This window comes from Schistocerca nitens, chromosome 2 (assembly GCF_023898315.1).
Source record: "Schistocerca nitens isolate TAMUIC-IGC-003100 chromosome 2, iqSchNite1.1, whole genome shotgun sequence".
NCBI classification, from domain to species: Eukaryota; Metazoa; Arthropoda; class Insecta; order Orthoptera; family Acrididae; genus Schistocerca; species Schistocerca nitens.
In genome coordinates this window covers 202,296,816-202,314,810 of record NC_064615.1, presented here as the reverse complement: position 1 = coordinate 202,314,810, position 17,995 = coordinate 202,296,816, and positions in this window count along the sequence as shown.

Here is a 17,995-nt window from a genome sequence, read left to right as displayed (position 1 = left end):
GTTCACTTCCATATTACTACACGAATAAAACAGTAACCTAGTCGTAATATCAGGTTGCCTTTCTAACGGCTTCCAGGGGCAACAAAAATTTGGTTTTCCATATTTCGTATAATTCTTGATCACATTTAAAAATTTAAAATGCTTTCGTACTCTACTCATACAGGGGTCTAATCTGACGTTAAAGGTTGAACCAGTACGTCAAGGATTATAGTTACAACTTATATACACATATCAAAGAAAGTTTGGTATCATCTCGGTTCCCAGAACTGTTGAAGATAGACGTTGACTGTGGATATTGTACCACAGACACAGTCCCTTTGGCTGGTCAGAGATGCCACTAAACCCGCCCAAACATGTAAACAACCATGCAAGAGCAGCGTCTGTTATACGGAGGGGGTCAGACAGCCGATCAGTTCCAGTCATTCTACCAGGAAGGAGGGACACGGCTCGTGTTCTCTGTAGTTCAACCAAGCCTGGACGGTCAATACCACGGTTCGATCGCGTCCGCATTTTTACTTTGTGCCAGGAAGGGCTCTCAACAAGGGAAGTGTCCAGCGTTTCGGAGTGAACCAAAGCGATGTTGTCCGGACATGGAGGAGATGCAGAGAGACAGGAACTGCCGATGACATGCCTCGCTCAGGCTACTGTTGCAGTGCATGACCACTACCTACGGATTGTGGCTCGGAGGAAGACTGACAGCAACGCCACCATGCTGAAACATGCTTTTCGCGCAGCCACAGGACGTCTTGTTACGACTCAAACCGTGCGCAACAGGCTGCATGATGCGCAACTTCACTCCTGATGTTCATGGCGAGGTCCATCTTTGGAACAACGACACCATGCAGCGCGGTACAGATGGGCCCAACAGATGGGCCGAATGGACCCCCCAGGATTGGCATCATGTTCTCTTCACTGATGAGTGTCGCATATGCCTTCAAACAGACAATCGTCAGAGACGTGTTTGGAGGCAACCCTGTCAGGCTGAGCCGGCCGGGGTGGCCGAGCGTTTCTAGGCGCTACAGTCTGGAAACGCGCGACCGCTACGGTCGCAGGTTCGAATCCTGCCTCGGGCATGGCTGTGTGTGATGTCCTTAGGTTAGTTAGGTTTAAGTAGTTCTAAGTTCTAGGGGACTGATGACCTCAGAAGTTAATTCCCATAGTGCTCAGAGCCAACCTGTCAGGCTGAACGCCTTAGACACACTGTCCAGCGACTGCAGCTACGTGGAGGTTCCCTGCTGTTTGGGGATGGCATTATGTGGGGCTAACATACGCCGCTGGTGGTCATGGAAGGCACCGTAATGGCTGTACGATAGGTCAATGCCCCTGCGACCGATAGTGCAACCATATCAGCAGCATATTGGCGAGGCACCATTCGTCTTTATGGACGACAGTTCGCGCCCCCAACGTGCACATCTTGTGAATGACTTCCTTCAGGATAACGACTTCGCTCGACTAGAGTGGCCAGCATGTTCTCCAAATATGAACCCTATCGAACATGCCTGGGACAGATTGAAAAGGGCTGTTTATGGACAACGTGACCCACCAAACACTCTGAGGGGTCTACGCCAAATCGCCGTTGAGGAGTGGGTCAATCTGCACCAACAGTGCCTTGATGAACTTGTGGATAGTATGCCACGACGAATACAGGCATGCATCAATGCAAGAGGACGTGTTACTGGGTATTAGAGGTACCGGTGTGTACAGCAACCTGAACCACCACCTCTGAAAGTCTCGCTGTATGGTGGTCCAATATGCAATGTGTGGTTTTCATGAGCATTAAAAAGGGCAGAAATGATGTTTATGTTGATCTCTATTCCTATTTTCTGTACAGGTTCTGGAACTCTTGGAACCGAGGTGATTCAAAACTTTTTTTGATGTGTGTACATAAATATTTTGCGCCAGCGTAACTCCCGGCCCGCAAATTACCCAGACGACACTGAGGTGACAAGTCATGGGATAGCGATATGACATGTGTAGATGGTGGTAGTATCGGTTTCACAATGTATACGAGGGTAGCGCGTTGTCGAACTGTCATTTGTACTCAGGTGATTCACGTAAAAAGGTGTCCGACATGATTATGACTGCACGACAGGAATTAACTGACTTTGAATACGGAATGGTAGTTTGAACGAGACGCAAGGGACGTTCCATTTCGGAAACCGTTTGGGAGTTCCGAGATTCACAGTGTCAAGAGCGTGTCGAGAATACCAAATTTCAGGCACTACCTCTCACAACAGACAATGTAGTGGCCGATGGCCTTCACTTGACGACCGAGAGCAGCGGGTTTGCGTAGAGTTGTTATCGCTAACACACAAGCAGTAATGCGTGAAACAACTGCAGAAACCGATGTGGGACGTACGACGAACGTATCCGTTACGGCAGGGTGGCGAAATTTGGTGTTAATGGACTGTAACAGCAGTCGACTTACGTGAGTGCCTTGCTGAGGGCACGAGATCTGGGCTCGTAACCATATCGGTTGGCCCCTGGACAATTGGGAAACTATGGCCTGATTGGATGAAATCCGATTTCATTTGGTAAGAGCTGATGGTAGGCTTTCAGTGTAGCGCAGACTCCACGAAGCCATGGACCCAAGTTGCCAACAAGGCTTTTTGCAAGCTGGTGGGGTCTCCATAATAGTATAGGCTGTGTTTACATGGAATGTCCTTTGGCCCAATTGTGCCGATCATTGACTGGAATTTTTTATGTTGGGCTGCTTGGAGACCATTCTCAGCCATTCATGGACTTCATGTTCCGTAACAACGATGTCATGTCATTCGGCTACAGTTGTTCGCGATGGTTTGAAGAACACTCTGGACAGTTCGAGTGGATGATTTGGCCACTCGGATCTTCCGACGTGAATGCCATCGAACATTTATGGTACTAAATCGAGAAGTCAGTTCATGCAGAGCATCCTGCACCTGCACCGGTAACACTTTTGCAATTATGGACAACTATAGAGTCAGCATTTCTTCACAGGACTTCCAACGACTTATCGAGTGCATGCCACTTCGAGTTGCTACACTAAGCCAGGCAAAAGAATGTCCGACACGATATTGGGAGTTATCCCGTGACTTTTGTCACCTCAGTGTTCATTCACCAATGTTAGAGAATGAGACTACCTACCGACACCCAAGTAACTTTACACATAATTTCAAATCTTTTCGAAACTTCTTCTCGCTGTCTCCTCCCCCAAAATAATGAAAGGAAAATTGTTTATCGCTTACTACGTATTCGCTGTTCATGCAGTATATCTTCAGCATCAGGCATGACTTTTTAATTTATTACCTCGGTACTACGGCCTCTATTCCTAACACGTTGTGCAGACTTTGTCCACATACGAGTTTACGTGCAAAATTAGATCACTGTACGACACACAGTTCAGGAGATACGACGTCATAAACGTTGAGATGCATGGAAACATAGCCTTTCTCAAATTTAGTAAACGGCTAAACTTCCATTACTCTGTAGTTGAAGGGTCCGAAACTAATAAAACCAACGTAATGAGAGCGTTGTGCGTACAGCCATAAAGGTTTTCTAAGCTTAACGTCAAATATTTTGACACATCAACTCTAATGTAAAGTAATCAGACGTTTGAAGATGGTTTACACATGGTACTCATATTCTTTAAAGAATCGGGGTGGGGAGTTACTTGTTCTGTCCTACTTGATATATTGTATTTATGAAAGTCATTGTATTTATGTATGCAACCAACTAGCTTAATTTTATACGGACTTGATACACATATCACTTACTATTTGAAAAACGAAGCGCTGTGGGAGTAAGAACCACTACATCTCATTAGAATGGGGATGGGGTTGAGAATGTAGTGACATAGAAGCACAATGCTTGCGTATGGTAATGTGATGTCTTTGGAATATGCGTCAGAATATTGCTTTACGTGAATTAAAATAATCAAAATATCCGGCACATTGTGATTTGAACGTCATAACAATAGACGCATCCAGGGAGAGCATATTTTAGATCCCTCTCTGGCCATCCTTGTTTATACTCTCCTTGATTCTCGTAAATCGCGTAAGACAAGTGCCGGGATGGTTCCGTTAAAAAGATCAATGTTGATTGACTTCCCCAGCTTATCCTTGATCAAAATCTAACATGTGCTCCGTCTGTACTGGACCTTTCGACGGCGGCGCGTTAAGCCAAAATCTTAACTTTTCTCTCTTTCGGGTAATGTTCGGAGAGTTGGATTGCAAAATATGATACTCTAAAGTAGCAGAAGAGTTTTGCAATTAGCGTACAAAACTAGCTGTAGACACCTGAAGTAAAGAGCGAATATTATTGTTAGTTTACTTGTGACAAGGGCATTATCGACTAAACGTCTGCTCTTTGAGACTCGTCCATTTCTTTGTGTCGAGTTTGGAGTTGATGTTTCTCCTAGTTGTGTCCTCTTGGAGATTATTTCACCACCTCTCGGCCTTCCTCTATTGTCCTGCAGAATGTTGTTGGAGGTGGTCTGTTCTCCGTGATTCTTGCTATGTGACCAGCCCAGCTCAATATTCTGTCCTTTAGCACTTCGACGATGTTTCGGTATTTAACTCTCATAGTTCATTTGTCCTATCTTCCTTTCCAAGCTATTTTCATAAATTATAGTTCCAAACATTTTCCTTAGTATTTTCCTTTCGAACATTTAACGGCTTTTCTTCGTATTTAATTCTAAATATTAATGCTTCACATCTGTATAGCGTTACCTGTACAATAGCTGATTGATACAAGCGAATTTTGAAATTAGTACTAAGTATGCACTGTCCATTCACGTTAATGTGACCACCTGTCAGAAACATGAATAACCATCTTTTGCAGCGCAGACCGCTGCGAGATGCGCAGAAACAGAGGCAATGAGGTTCTGGGATTCACCGACAGGGATGCCGGCACCAGCGCCTCGGCCAGCTGCGCTAGATTTCTCGGTTGAGGATCCATGGCGCGAACAGTCCGATCGCGATGGTCCCACAGATTCTCGACTGGGTTTAAATCGGGGGGGGGGGGGGTTGGTAGCGAAGTGCGGATCGTAAACTCATTGTGATGCTCTTGAGAACCACGCACGTGCACTGCGAGCTGCGTGACATGCTGCATTGTCCTGCTTGCAGATACACTACTGACCATTGAAAATGCTACACCAAGAAGACATGCAAATGATAAACGGGTATTCATTGGACAAATATACTATACTAGAGCTGGCATGTGATTACATTATCATGCAATTTGGGTGCATAGATCCTGAGAAATCAGTACCCAGAACAACCACCTCTCGCCGTAATAACGACCTTGATACGCCTGGGCATTGAGTCAAACAGAGCTTGGATGGCGTGTACAGGTACAGCTGCCCATGCAGCTTCAACACGATACCACAATTCACCAAGAGTAGTGACTGGCGTATTGTGACGAGCCAGTTGCTCGCCCACCATTAACCAGACGTTTTCAATTGGTGAGAGATTTAGAGAATGTGCTGGCCAGGGCAGCAGTCGAACATTTTCTGTATCCAGAAAGGCCCGTACAGGGCCGCAACATGCGGTCGTGCATTATCCTCCTGAAATGTAGGGTTTCGCAGGGATCGAATGAAGGGTAGAGCGACGGGTCTTAACACATCTGAAATGTAACGACCACTGTTCAAAGTGCGGTCAATGCGAACAAGAGATGACCGAGACGTGTAACCCATGGCACCCCATGCCATCACGCCGGCTGATACGCCAGTATGGCGATGACGAATACACGCTTCCAATGTGCGTTCACCACGATGTCGCCAAACACGGATGCGACCATCATGATGCTGTAAACAGAACCTGGATTCATCCGAAAAAATGACGTTTTGCCATTCGTGCACCCAGGTTCGTCGTTGCGTACACCATCGCAGGCGCTCCTGTCTGTGATGCAGCGTCAAGGGTAACCGCAGCCATGGTCTCCGAGCCGATAGTCCATGCTGCTGCAAACGTTGTCGAACTGTTCGAGCAGATGGTTGTCTTGCAAACATCCCCATCTGTTGACTCAGGGATCGAGACGTGGCTGCGCGATCCGTTACAGCCATGCGGATAAGATGCCTGTCATCTCGACTGCTAGTGATACGCGGCCGTTGGGATCCAGCACGGCGTTCCGTATTACCCTCCTGAACCCACCGATTCCATACTCTGCTAACAGTCATTGGATCTTGATAGCTCGAGCAGCAATGTCGCGATACGATAAACTGCAATCGCGATAGGCTACAATCCGACCTTTATCAAAGGCGGAAACGTGATGGTACGCATTGCTCTTCCTTACACGAGGCATCACAACAATGTTGCACCACGCAACGCCGGTCAACTGCTGTTTGTGTATGAGAAATCGGATGGAAACTTTCCTCATGTCAGTACGTTGTAGGTGTCGCCAACGGCGCCAACCTTGTGTGAATGCTCTGAAAAGCTAATCACATGCATATCACAGCATCTTCTTCCTGTTGGTTAAATTTCGCGTCTGTTGCACGTCTTCTACGTGGTGCAGCAATTTTAATGGCCAGTAGTGTACAATCGTGCCGAGCTAAACCAAAGTGTACGTAGGGGTGGACATGGCCCACAAGGATAGCTGCATACTTGTGTTAATCCATTGTGCTTTCCAGAATGATGATTTCAAGTAGGAAATGCCACGAAAACATTCCCCAAACCATAACGCTTGCAGGGTGTTTGCTTTCAAGCGTTTCACACCGTACACGCCTACAACATGCTTAATCTGAAAACCCACGTGTCGCCAATCAGTGGACGGCCAGTCACGGTACTGTCGTGCAAATTCCAGCCTTCTTCGCCGATGAACAGTCGTCTGCACATATACACGGAAAAGGAGCCTGTTCGGGAGGTCCATACGCAGAAACATTCGGTGAACAGTCGTTGAGGAGACACTGTTGGTAACGCCTTGGTTCATGTGGGCGCTCAGTAGCTCAAAAGTTGCACATCTGTTTGCCAGTACTCATATCCTCAGCCGTCGTTCATCCGTTGTCATCTGTGGCCTGTGGTGCACCACAGTTGCGCGATTGCTGGTTTTGGATAGCGCCATTGTGCCATGCACGGTATACCAGAACCATGGCAGTACACGACCTGTTTACAAACTGAACCGTTTCAGAAATGCTGCACCCTTGGCCCGAAAGCCAATGATAATGCCCTTTTGAAAGTTAGATAAATCGCTCCCATTTCCACATTACGACAGTGGCTGTATTGTTTTCCGCGTCCCCTTGGAACGCTTTATATACCTGCACTGCTTGTGCTACCACCTGCCACCTGTGAGTGCTTATTGCAGATTGACGTCGAACATAGGCAGTGATCACACTAAGGTGACTGGACCATGTATTTTTCTTAAGGTATTGATAATGCTAAAAAGTGTTTTGTTAGCTGCTACTAGATGGGCTTCTGTTTGTATATCCATTCAGTTGTTTCTAATAAGAATAACTCTAAACACTTGAGGCGATCACCTGTCTTGAAAGTGAATCGATCTACAAGCAAAGGTACATCACTTCAGACTTTCTTACGTATGACCATATATTTTGTCTTGTCTTCATTCATAAGTAATCCTGTCTTCTAAGCGCGTTTGTAACAATTTTTCATGATTCTAATTGTTTCTGTTTTGGTGCTACTTATTAATATTATTGTTTCACTTGAAGATTTGTGCCATCGAATCCGGGTTTCGTGCTAATCGCGGGCAGCCGCCTTAGCCATTAGGGCGTCCATCTGAGCACGCCTCCCTGACTCCAAATTTCTTCTGTCACTGGTATTCCCACCAACGAGTTTCGAAAACTGTTACCGGAGAATCTACCTCAGGTATGTGAGAGTAGGACCACTGGAGGAGCGGATTCGGTGGAAGACTGTGGCTTACGCTGCCCCAATGGATATTGCCATGAAATTATTAAACGCCAAGATCCTACACAGACTGCAATCTTCACTGTGGTACTATTTCCTCATACCCTGTTGGGGATCCTCTGGTATTAGTGTGGAAACGTCAGTTTCGATGAATGTTTGAGTCAGGCCTGAAGGCGTGCTCGGATAGCCTAATGGTTAAGGTGTCTACTCATGATAAGCAACAAATACGTTTTCGAGAGCTGCTCTGGTACAAATATTTAAGTAGTCGCTACATATTTGTTATGTTGCAGGTTTAGCCTACCTCACCATTTCGCACTGGTATCATTTCATGTCACTGCATCTTCATTGAGCTCATTTCCACCCTGATGAGCCAAAACGTAATGACCACATGTTTAATAGTTTGCTGGACCACCTTCAGAACGCCATATAGCAGCGCTTGTGAGTGGTGTGTGTTCGATAAGTTTCCGTAGGTACGAGAGCTATTCGTTCATTAAGATCCGATCGGTCGCAAAAGGGAAAGCACAGTGAAAATCCACTGAAGCTTTGCACAGATGTATCTCTAGTACCCCCGTCGATCGCATCATGTCAGCCTTTTTAGTTCTGAACGTACAATGAGCACGTAAAGATACCTAGAAAATAGTTTCTCCCGTCAAGTATGAGCACCTGCAGAGAGATTTCGCCCGATTTCACACAGCCCACTTAACGTAACTGCCTTGCATTTCCTGCTTCCAGACAATAATCTCAGCCACACACTGCAGGGGCAATGAAGACGCTGCCTCTGAGTTTCTTCTCTTCTCACATGGCCCATTGGCTACGAAGACAACATTTTGGCACAGACAACGAACTGCACCCTAGAGAATTGGCGGAAAGCCTTCGATGACGACGGTACTGGAAAGTTTGTAGAATGCTATGACAAATGTATATGTAAAGTCGAAGCTGCGACTACATAGACAAGTAGGTGGGAGGTGTAGCTAACTGTTGCAAATAAAACATTTTTTATGTTCATTGTGGTTTCCATTTTCTAACCGATCGGACCTTAATAAACGAATAGCCTTCGTGCGTGGCATTGGATATCTACCCACAGGTCACGCAATTCCCGTAATTTATAGGCCAGTGGCTTGCGGGCACGGAGCTGGTGCCTGGTAGCAACCCATGTGTGTTCCATCTGGCGCATATAAGGCGAATTGAGACTTCAACGTGAGTTCACTAGCACACTCCTCACACTACTTTAGCATGTTTTCTGTACTTGTGACACAGTGTGATATCGTGCTGGGAGATGCCGTCGGCGTTGGGAAAGACACCACGTGTGAAGATGATCCACAGTTACGTTCATGTCGTCCATAGCTCTCATGGTGCCTTGTATTACTACACAGGGCCCATGAAACCCCCAAGTGGATATCCCATAGAGCATAATGCTGCCTCCAACGGCTTGTGTCCTCGGCTCGGTGTATGTTTCGAGCAGCCGTTCGGCTGATGGCATATCCGGACATGACCATTGACGTGGTGTAACCAAAAGCGTGTTTAATTCAACCAAGCTGCCTCTTTCCAGTGATCCACGGTTCAAACTCTATGACTCCGTGCCCACTGCTGTCGTGACTGACAATTTCGTTGGGTCAGCATGAGAACACGAAGTGGATATCTGCTGGGAAACCCCGAATTCAACCATGTGCGCCGAACGGTGTGCTTCGAAACACTTGATCCCGTGCGAACAATATACCCTCTGGTCAGATCTGCCACAGATCGTTGTCTCAGGGAGACGCAGCTTGACTAAAGAACACGGATATGTTGCTAGCACACATAATGGGGCATCAGGGAATAGCTGGTTTGATGATGTAGGGAAGTGAGGGAGGTAAAGGTTGTAGGGGTAGTCCAAGGCTAGAGTCTAGTAATAAAGTTCAAATAGATGTGGTTTGTAGTAACTATGCAGATATCAAAAACTTGCATAGGATACACAAGCTTCGAAAGCTCCATCAGACCAGCATTCAGACTGAAGACGACAGCAAGATCATACTAACACTGCTGCTACCGCTACGCCGTTTTGTAGTGTGGTATGTTAAGAGAACGCTTTTAATCACTTCAGTGGAACTCCGAAGCTGCACTTTGAGGACGAATAACCGAAGTACGTACGACAACAGAGCAACTTGTATTTTGCGAAATATGTTTCTGTAAGTACTGCATTTGTTAATGTACTGTTTGAAGCTAGTATTTGCGTTTTTGACAAGTAATACCTCACGTGAACCTGTCTGTTACACGATACTACTACTTCAACAACTTGCGATTCTGTGGTTTTTTAATTCGTTAACCTTCAAACATCTGTTGCACAGAAATGCGTGGTTTTACAGGTAAACGATTTTGATCGTAAGAGAACAGACATAACTTGGTATTTAAAATTTATTTTTATTCTGTTTTAGTCGTTTTAGCTGCGTTGCTTTTCATGTAAGCGTTGGAAATGTGACACTTGCCCGTAGCAGCATGGAGAGAAATCGTCAGCAATGTATGCACGAAATGGCAGTCTCAGGTGTGCAACTACAATGGGCCCTGATGGCGTTATCACTGCGCCTTTTATCGCGCGTTATACTTAAACTGGTGCGGGTATTTCTGAGAGCATGGCGGAAACTGGTGTCTGACGTACTCTACCTCTACATCTATACTCCGCAAGCCAATCTCTCAAAGAAGATTTCATGAGCACCATGCCGTTTGTCCCTGCCTGGGCGAGTGAATCGCTGTTTAATTGTTTCACTTCCATTCCTAACCCGAAGAGAACCGACCTTCAGGCCTCCAGCTACAGCCGTAGCAGTAACGAAAGAAATGTGTGGTAAATATGAGTGTGTTTTTAAGCAATTACTGTTTTTATGCTAAAGAAACGCAAGTGAATTTTTAAATACAGCGATCTAAGTGTACGGTAGATGACGAGCAAGCCATCGCTTTTACTCTATGTACACACAAAAACTTGAAATAAAAGGTGCTCATATTTTTTTGTTTCAGACATAGTGTCCCAGAATTAAATCAAGAATATGTCCCATCCTTGGATTTTGACTAAAGTTTTAGGGAGGTTTCCCGTGGTTGTAAGACGAATGCTGGAACTGGAAATTTGCAACAATAATATACCCGATCCTCTGCCCTACCAACAACTTACTTGGTTTTGAGGATATATTCTATCTTTCGTTGCAACTACAAAAAATGCGTGTTTTTTCAGCAGAAGCGTCTCGCTTTATTGAGGTAAAGCACCATCTGTGGTCTGTAATTAAGTTATTTACATTTTGATTTGCTTTAATATCGAAAAACTGTTCGTTAACAATATGTTAGTTTTTAATACAGTAATTTCCGCTTGATTTCTTGCCTACATCGGGAAATATTGTCTGTTACCATGCCGTTGATGGTTTTTTACCCTCAAGAACTGTAAAGCAACTCCGGACAAATGGCTCTGAGCACTATGGGACTTAACATCGGAGGTCATCACTCCCCTAGAACTTAGAACTACGTAAACCTAACTAACCTAAGGACATCACCCACATCCATGCCCGAAGCAGGATTCGAACCTGCGACCGTAGCAGTCGCGCGGTTGCGGACTGAAGCGCCTAGAACCGCTCGGCCACAACGGCCGGCAAACTCCGGACAATATGGCCACACACATGAAGAATTTAGCTCACTTGGTATTTGGTAGGAAAGACCCGGACTGTACCTTGGATCATAACTCTGAGCCGATTTTACCTTTAGCTGTAGAGATTGAGGGCTGTTAAATATTTTTTTTTAAATAGTACATTCAACGAAACATCCAGTGACGCAGTTTCCTGGTACCTATAGAGCGGCCCAGCCCGGCGCTCTCTCCCTGTTTACGTTCACGGACTTGCAAATTGCTATCACGGGTTTTGGCTCGCAACGACTTTGGCTTCATTTTAGTTTCTGATTGGTTTTCGATTCACGTCGTAAATCTTTACGCCAGTTTAACGACCGCCCGTGTCTGGCCAGGACTCTACAGTAGCCGCGCCACAGCGAACTGTGACTTCGGCATTTTCACCACAGGCAACAGTGGCCAACCCATACGCAACTTCACTGCAACACTCCACTACAACAACAGGGTGATACTGTCGTGCCTGACAGTACAGAGGTCGCCTAACTTTTATGGCAGCGAGCCGAATAACTGACAAAATTGCGAACACTGGTAACATCATTATTCTGTACTATATTTGAATGAAAACTCTGGGGAAAAAAACCGAAAAAGTTAATCGTGCGTGAGTGAGTGGCATGCAGTGGTCAAAAACCAACCAACATATTTATTTACTAAAAAGTTGTCAGATAGGGTTTTGTTCCCAAAAATATTGTTACGTCAGGCTTAGTGTGCACTTACCTGAATCTCACAAACTAAGCAGCAAAAAAGTTTGTGAAGTTTGTGAAATTGATATATGGTTTTCAAGATGTCATAAATATTTGGCTTGATATTTCTGCATCCATTGAGGAGAATTGCTTATAATTCAGTCTCGTTCTATGTGTTGACTTACCGTATTTCATTTTTGAATATGTTTGCTCACAGACGTAAGTTGTTCCAAATGCTGATGCCATACCAGCGGCAAATTTTTCCAGTTTCGGAAACTCGACATTATCCAAGCAGCGGTAAAATTCAATAAGTTTTCCGTCTTCGCTTTGCAACTTGTCATTTGCTTGCAAATCGATGGGTTCCAGATATAATTCAACTGGCTCATCATCCACGGTTACAATCAAAACAATTCTGGAACAGAAGAATGTCACTCTCTTTTCTGTCAGGATCTGAAAATCTCTCCAAAAATCAAGGTTGACGTGTTCAGGGATTGTAGTACGAATCTCTTCGAAAAAGTGAAAAGGAGATAAGATTTCTCTTTCCAGTAGTGCCGCAAACAATTACAGCATTCTTCGAAATCCTTTGATCATTCTGTAGGAATCACACACCAGGTTATCCTTTCTCTGAAGTTTCACATTCAGTTCTTTCATGTGGGATATGGTGTCGACCAAAAATGACAACTTTGAGAGCCAGGTAGAATTTGACAGCTGAGGATCAGCTCTGTCTTTTTCAGCGAGGGAATATCTGTTCGTAAAAACGAAACAGGGTGTTACCGCAGCTGAGCCACTTCACTGTTGCGTCATAAGGCAAGTCACAGAATTCAGAATCAATTTGTTCAAGGAAAGCCTAGAACTTGTGGTGATTTGGTGCATGTCCCCAAATGAAATTTACAGCATAAACGACAGGTTTCAGTACAAAAGAAATATCTAAGTCTTTCCCACAGAATGCTTGCTGATGTATGATGCAGTGTATGCACAGAGCACCCGGAATTCGCAAATCTTCCAAGTGAGTCATGATAACTGAAAATACTAAATTCAAACAGCCGGGACGTCTTCCGCACGTTTGAAGATCATCTAGTATTCCGCACCTGCGATAACGTAACAAGCGACTTCGTCCCTTCCTTGGGACCCTATAACGAATTCCATTGTCTTTCACCTGGTCTTCGTGACTCATCGTCGATGGTGTAATCAAAGAATTTTTATCTGTCTACCTAAATACTGAAAGGGTAGAGCGAGAATTCGACTGCTATCATGTCATGTACAGGGAACAGTTCAAGCCAGTTACAAAACATTGTTTTCGATCTGTCATTCAGCATCAGAAGAAATTATAAATAATGCAAACAGTTTGTCTTTGAACTGCAGGTAGTGTTATCCATATTAGTAATAGTAGTGTAGTGTTGTTATTGCGTGTGTTTATTTTACAAGGATATGGGACATATCGTGGTATTACAAGAAAGAAACGTAATTCCTGTGTAAAGGCATTTAAATACGAGTACTTACCTTTGTAGTTTGACAAAGATGGGACAGGTAGTAGTGACTTGGGGAAGGTACGAACCCCGCATTTGCCTAAAGTTTCTGATTTTATGGAAGTGAACCGAAAATAAACTCATCAAGTTACGCAGACACACTGCAAGCATTAAAACGCTGTTTGCGGAAAATTCGAGTTCACAAACAGAATGTGTTGCATTTTGATAACAGTTAACTACACAATTCACCATCGTAGTTGGCCAAGGAAGCCAAACTCAGTGCAGCGGCACATCGAGTCCAACATCCAGTCAGACTTGGCGTCGTGTGTTTTCCATCATTTCCCTGAATTAAATGATCATTTTGTGTATGACGCTGAAACCAGCGGTAAAATTCAGACAGACGTCAAGACATGGTTGCGGGAATAGGGGCGGACGTATTTCATGAAGGTTTCATTAAACTCGTTCACCACTAGAAGGTGTGTATTACGATATCCGGTACATACGTTCAGTTATGTGGGTATGAACATAAATGTAGCGTTGTAATGAAGCTTTGTGTATTTCGTTATTATTCCCATTCAATTAATGCGTAGTGTCCACGTAGGCAACCTCTACAATGCAGACGCAGAATTACGCTTCTTTTTTCATAATAAAGAAAACTGGCAATTAACTGTCCCAGGAATTCTCTTTTGTGACATGTTTGGGATATTTTTATTGTCACTGAAATAAAGAGATACTCCTACGTTTTACTGACAGTTAAATAAAATATCACAAGAAAAAGAATTTTGGAAGAAGCTGAGTAGATAGAGATAGAGATAGATAGATAGATAGATAGATAGATAGATAGAGAGAGAGAGAGAGAGAGAGAGAGAGAGAGAGAGCGGGGGCCGGTGGGCAATTTTCCGATAGTAAACATATGCTTGTAAAAATAGTGTGCAGTAATAAGCTTTGATGACGACAGAAATAAGTGACAGTATTCATATAATTCTTATAGCAATGGCCTTGTGATAAGAGAATAGGACCTTTTGGTTGGAATGATGAGTACATAATATGGACTGAGAGTAAACCGATGAAAGACGAAAGTCATGAGGAGTATCAGAAATTAGGTTAGGCATTATCTTAACAAGAAAATTGTGGGCCGCGGAGTAGACGAGGTTAAGGAATTCTGCTACCTTGAAATCAAAAGAACAAGTGACGGACAAAGCAAGGGGGCATAAAAAGCATACTAACGCGAGCAGAGAGGTCGTTCCTGAACGAAAGAAGTGTACTGGAATCAAAAATACGACTTAACGCTAGCAGTACCAAGGCATTTACCATATCGCGCATTACCAGTGGGGGGGGGGGGGGGGGGAGGGGACGGTTACTTTATGTACACACTAAACGAAATGTTAAAAAAGATACAAAATTCTGAATTATATTAACAACATACTTTTTAAATGGGTACTGATTTGTAAGTAGGGTCCAGAACCTGAAAATATTTTTCGGCACACACTTAGCGATATCAACGCACTTTCAATAACGCGCACTACCGACTTTATAACTGACACAAAAAAATTTAAAAAATACAGATTTCGTTAATTGTTGTTGATGTGCAATCTCAACGTGCATTTTAAAGAGATGCTGATGTGATATGTAAGTAGGGCCTTGAACCTGGAAGTATTGAATACGACATTCATTGAGGAAAGTGACATCTACTACTTAGACCTGCTTGTAAATTTTTGGGTTATGTTTATAAAATTTAAAAAATTCAAAGTGTACATGGAATCTGGTAGAAGAATTCATTAAAAACAAAAAATATTTTTTCAATATTTTAAAATATAAAGTAACTGATTAGATTATAGTATTTTCAAAAGGATGGCATAAAACACCCCCCTCCACCTTGATAATGCGAGGGTTAATTTGAGGAAGAAATTTCTGAGCATGTACGTTTGGAGTACAGCTTTGTATAGCAGTGAATCAAGGACCGTGGAAAAACGGGAAAGAAGAGAATCGAAGCTTTTGAGATGTGATGCTATAGAAGGATGTTGAAAGTTAGGTGGACTGATTAAGATATGGAATGAGTAGATTTACCGCAGAATCGGCGAAGAAAGAAACATATAGGACACACTGGCACGAAGAAAGCTGGGTGATAGGATATGTTAAGACAACAGGGAATAGCTTCCGTTGTACGAGAGGAAGCTGTAAAGGGTATAAACTGCAGGGGAAACTGTCCAGCAAACAATTGAGCACATAGGGTGTAAGTGCCACTCTGCCACTCTGAGATGAAGAGGTTGACACAAGAGGGGAATTCGTGGCGGACCGCTTCATACAAGCCACAAGACTGATTTAACTTCACTTTCTTTTCTCAGGATCGATCGATGGACCGAAATCCAAGCTGAACTAATAGGCTACCTAAAGCACGTTATCCAATTACGTGTATACGCCCAGAAATGCACTGGCTACTAGCGAAAACGCCGTGTTCTTGCTCACTACTTCGTAAAATAAGCTGTATTTACAACCCCCGTCTGGAACGTATCCGAGTGACTGGACTGTCTGTTTGTGTTCTAAGGTACCTTATAATTCTAAGATCCCCCGGCTGCTGCTAGATGTCATTCGAAGAACTAGTGTATGAGGTCAGGTTCGTCGAATGTGTTTTTTACTGGTACTAGAACGAACAGCTGCAGACCGGAGAAGGCTTTTAGAGCTTCCAAGAGCTTTTTCACTTCGCTGGATAGCGCATTTCGTTCATAGTGGAGCACTTTCACGACTTTAGTGGCGTGTAAGACTGAAATCATGTAATCCTTAAGATAAAGTCGCTTATATAAACGGCGTGTTCTGAAATTCTCAGTGCATCAAATGGGAAGAGAATTGCAAATATGCACATAACTTTATACGTTCATTGATGTCGTGCTTGATATCGTTTCGTCGCGCAAAACTCTTGTCGGAAGCCGGAATTCAGCAATGAGTTGCGCGCGAGACAAGTCATGTGACGTATTACACCAATAATGACAAAGTAATGTTTACCGGCGGGCCTGAATCAATTATTTGCAGTTATATTCTTGAAAAACGCTCCTGTTTAGGGTCGCCAACCTCGTTGTGACTAGCGTAGCAAGTTAAAATAGCCCCTACTCCAATGCCAACGACAAGTGTATTGTAGCGATACCGAGATCCGACCGCTGGACTGGAAAACGTACTCCGCTAACATTCAGCACACCACCGTCAACTGGTTTCTTACATCTTAACCAGAACTCTCTACAAAAACAAAACAGTAGATCTGTTCAAAGAAGAGTAGGTCGAGAGCCATACGAAAATCAAAACCGTTGCTTCCACGGAAGCAAATGGTCTCTTTTCTTTAATTACACCTAAGTCCGTCTCTTCTCTCAGTATTCGCCTCCGTTACCTGCTAGATCGACAGTTCAATACGAGACCACCACCTATCAATCACATGTGGAGGAACTAAACCGCAACAACAGGTAATTAAATAGGAAAAATTGATCAGAACACCATGCCTGCGTACAGAAAATGCAATTGCGGATTATTCCAGTGATATTGAGAAATACGATGCAAAGTTCCTTCGGGTCTACCATTTGGCTATCCGTGCACGACTCACGGCCGGACCAAAACTTCCATATGTGGTCAACCATGTGTCGGGTCTGTCAAATGGTAAGGAGACCGCTCGCGATAAACGGGAAATCCGTGTTCGAGTCTTGGTCGGGTACAAATTTTCATTCTCGTCATTCCATTGTACACCTGATGGTTGTCCATATTCGCAACTGCGAATACATTTAATGTCCGACGACTTGTCACCTACTCGTGCTTTCACTGTTCTTCAACCACTTCCCATGCACGCTCACGAGAACAGCACACGAAATGCCGATCAGCTTGACCATTACCGAGAATCTAGTTACCATGCGCGGCGCCGAACAATCTGGCATTTGTCTGTGTCGCTTTTGTTAGTGGATGTTATCATTTCTAGTCCTCATCATCGCTAGAATATTTTCCCATTCGTTTCGGCTCCGCTCACTCTCCTTACCGCATCACGTGCCCACAACGCCACACCAGGCTGCATTCGACCTCGCGGTGGGCTGTGGTCATAATGTTTTGGCTCATCGGTGTATGTTTATTGGACTTTTTTCCAGCTCTGACCGGTACTATCTCCAGTAAGAATACGGGACACTGTTCTTTAAACTGCGCAACAAAATGCATTGATGAACAGATACCGGAAGTTACCATCGTTTTTACATTGTCGATATATCACACAGATTTTTCACTTCAGCACTACTACAACAGTAAAAGCACGAACGTTAAACAGGCTAAACGTTCATCCTGTTCATACACATGTCGAAGATACGTACTTGACATTGCAGCAAAAGCAAAGCAGTGTTAATGCATTTGTACTGAGGCTGTAGG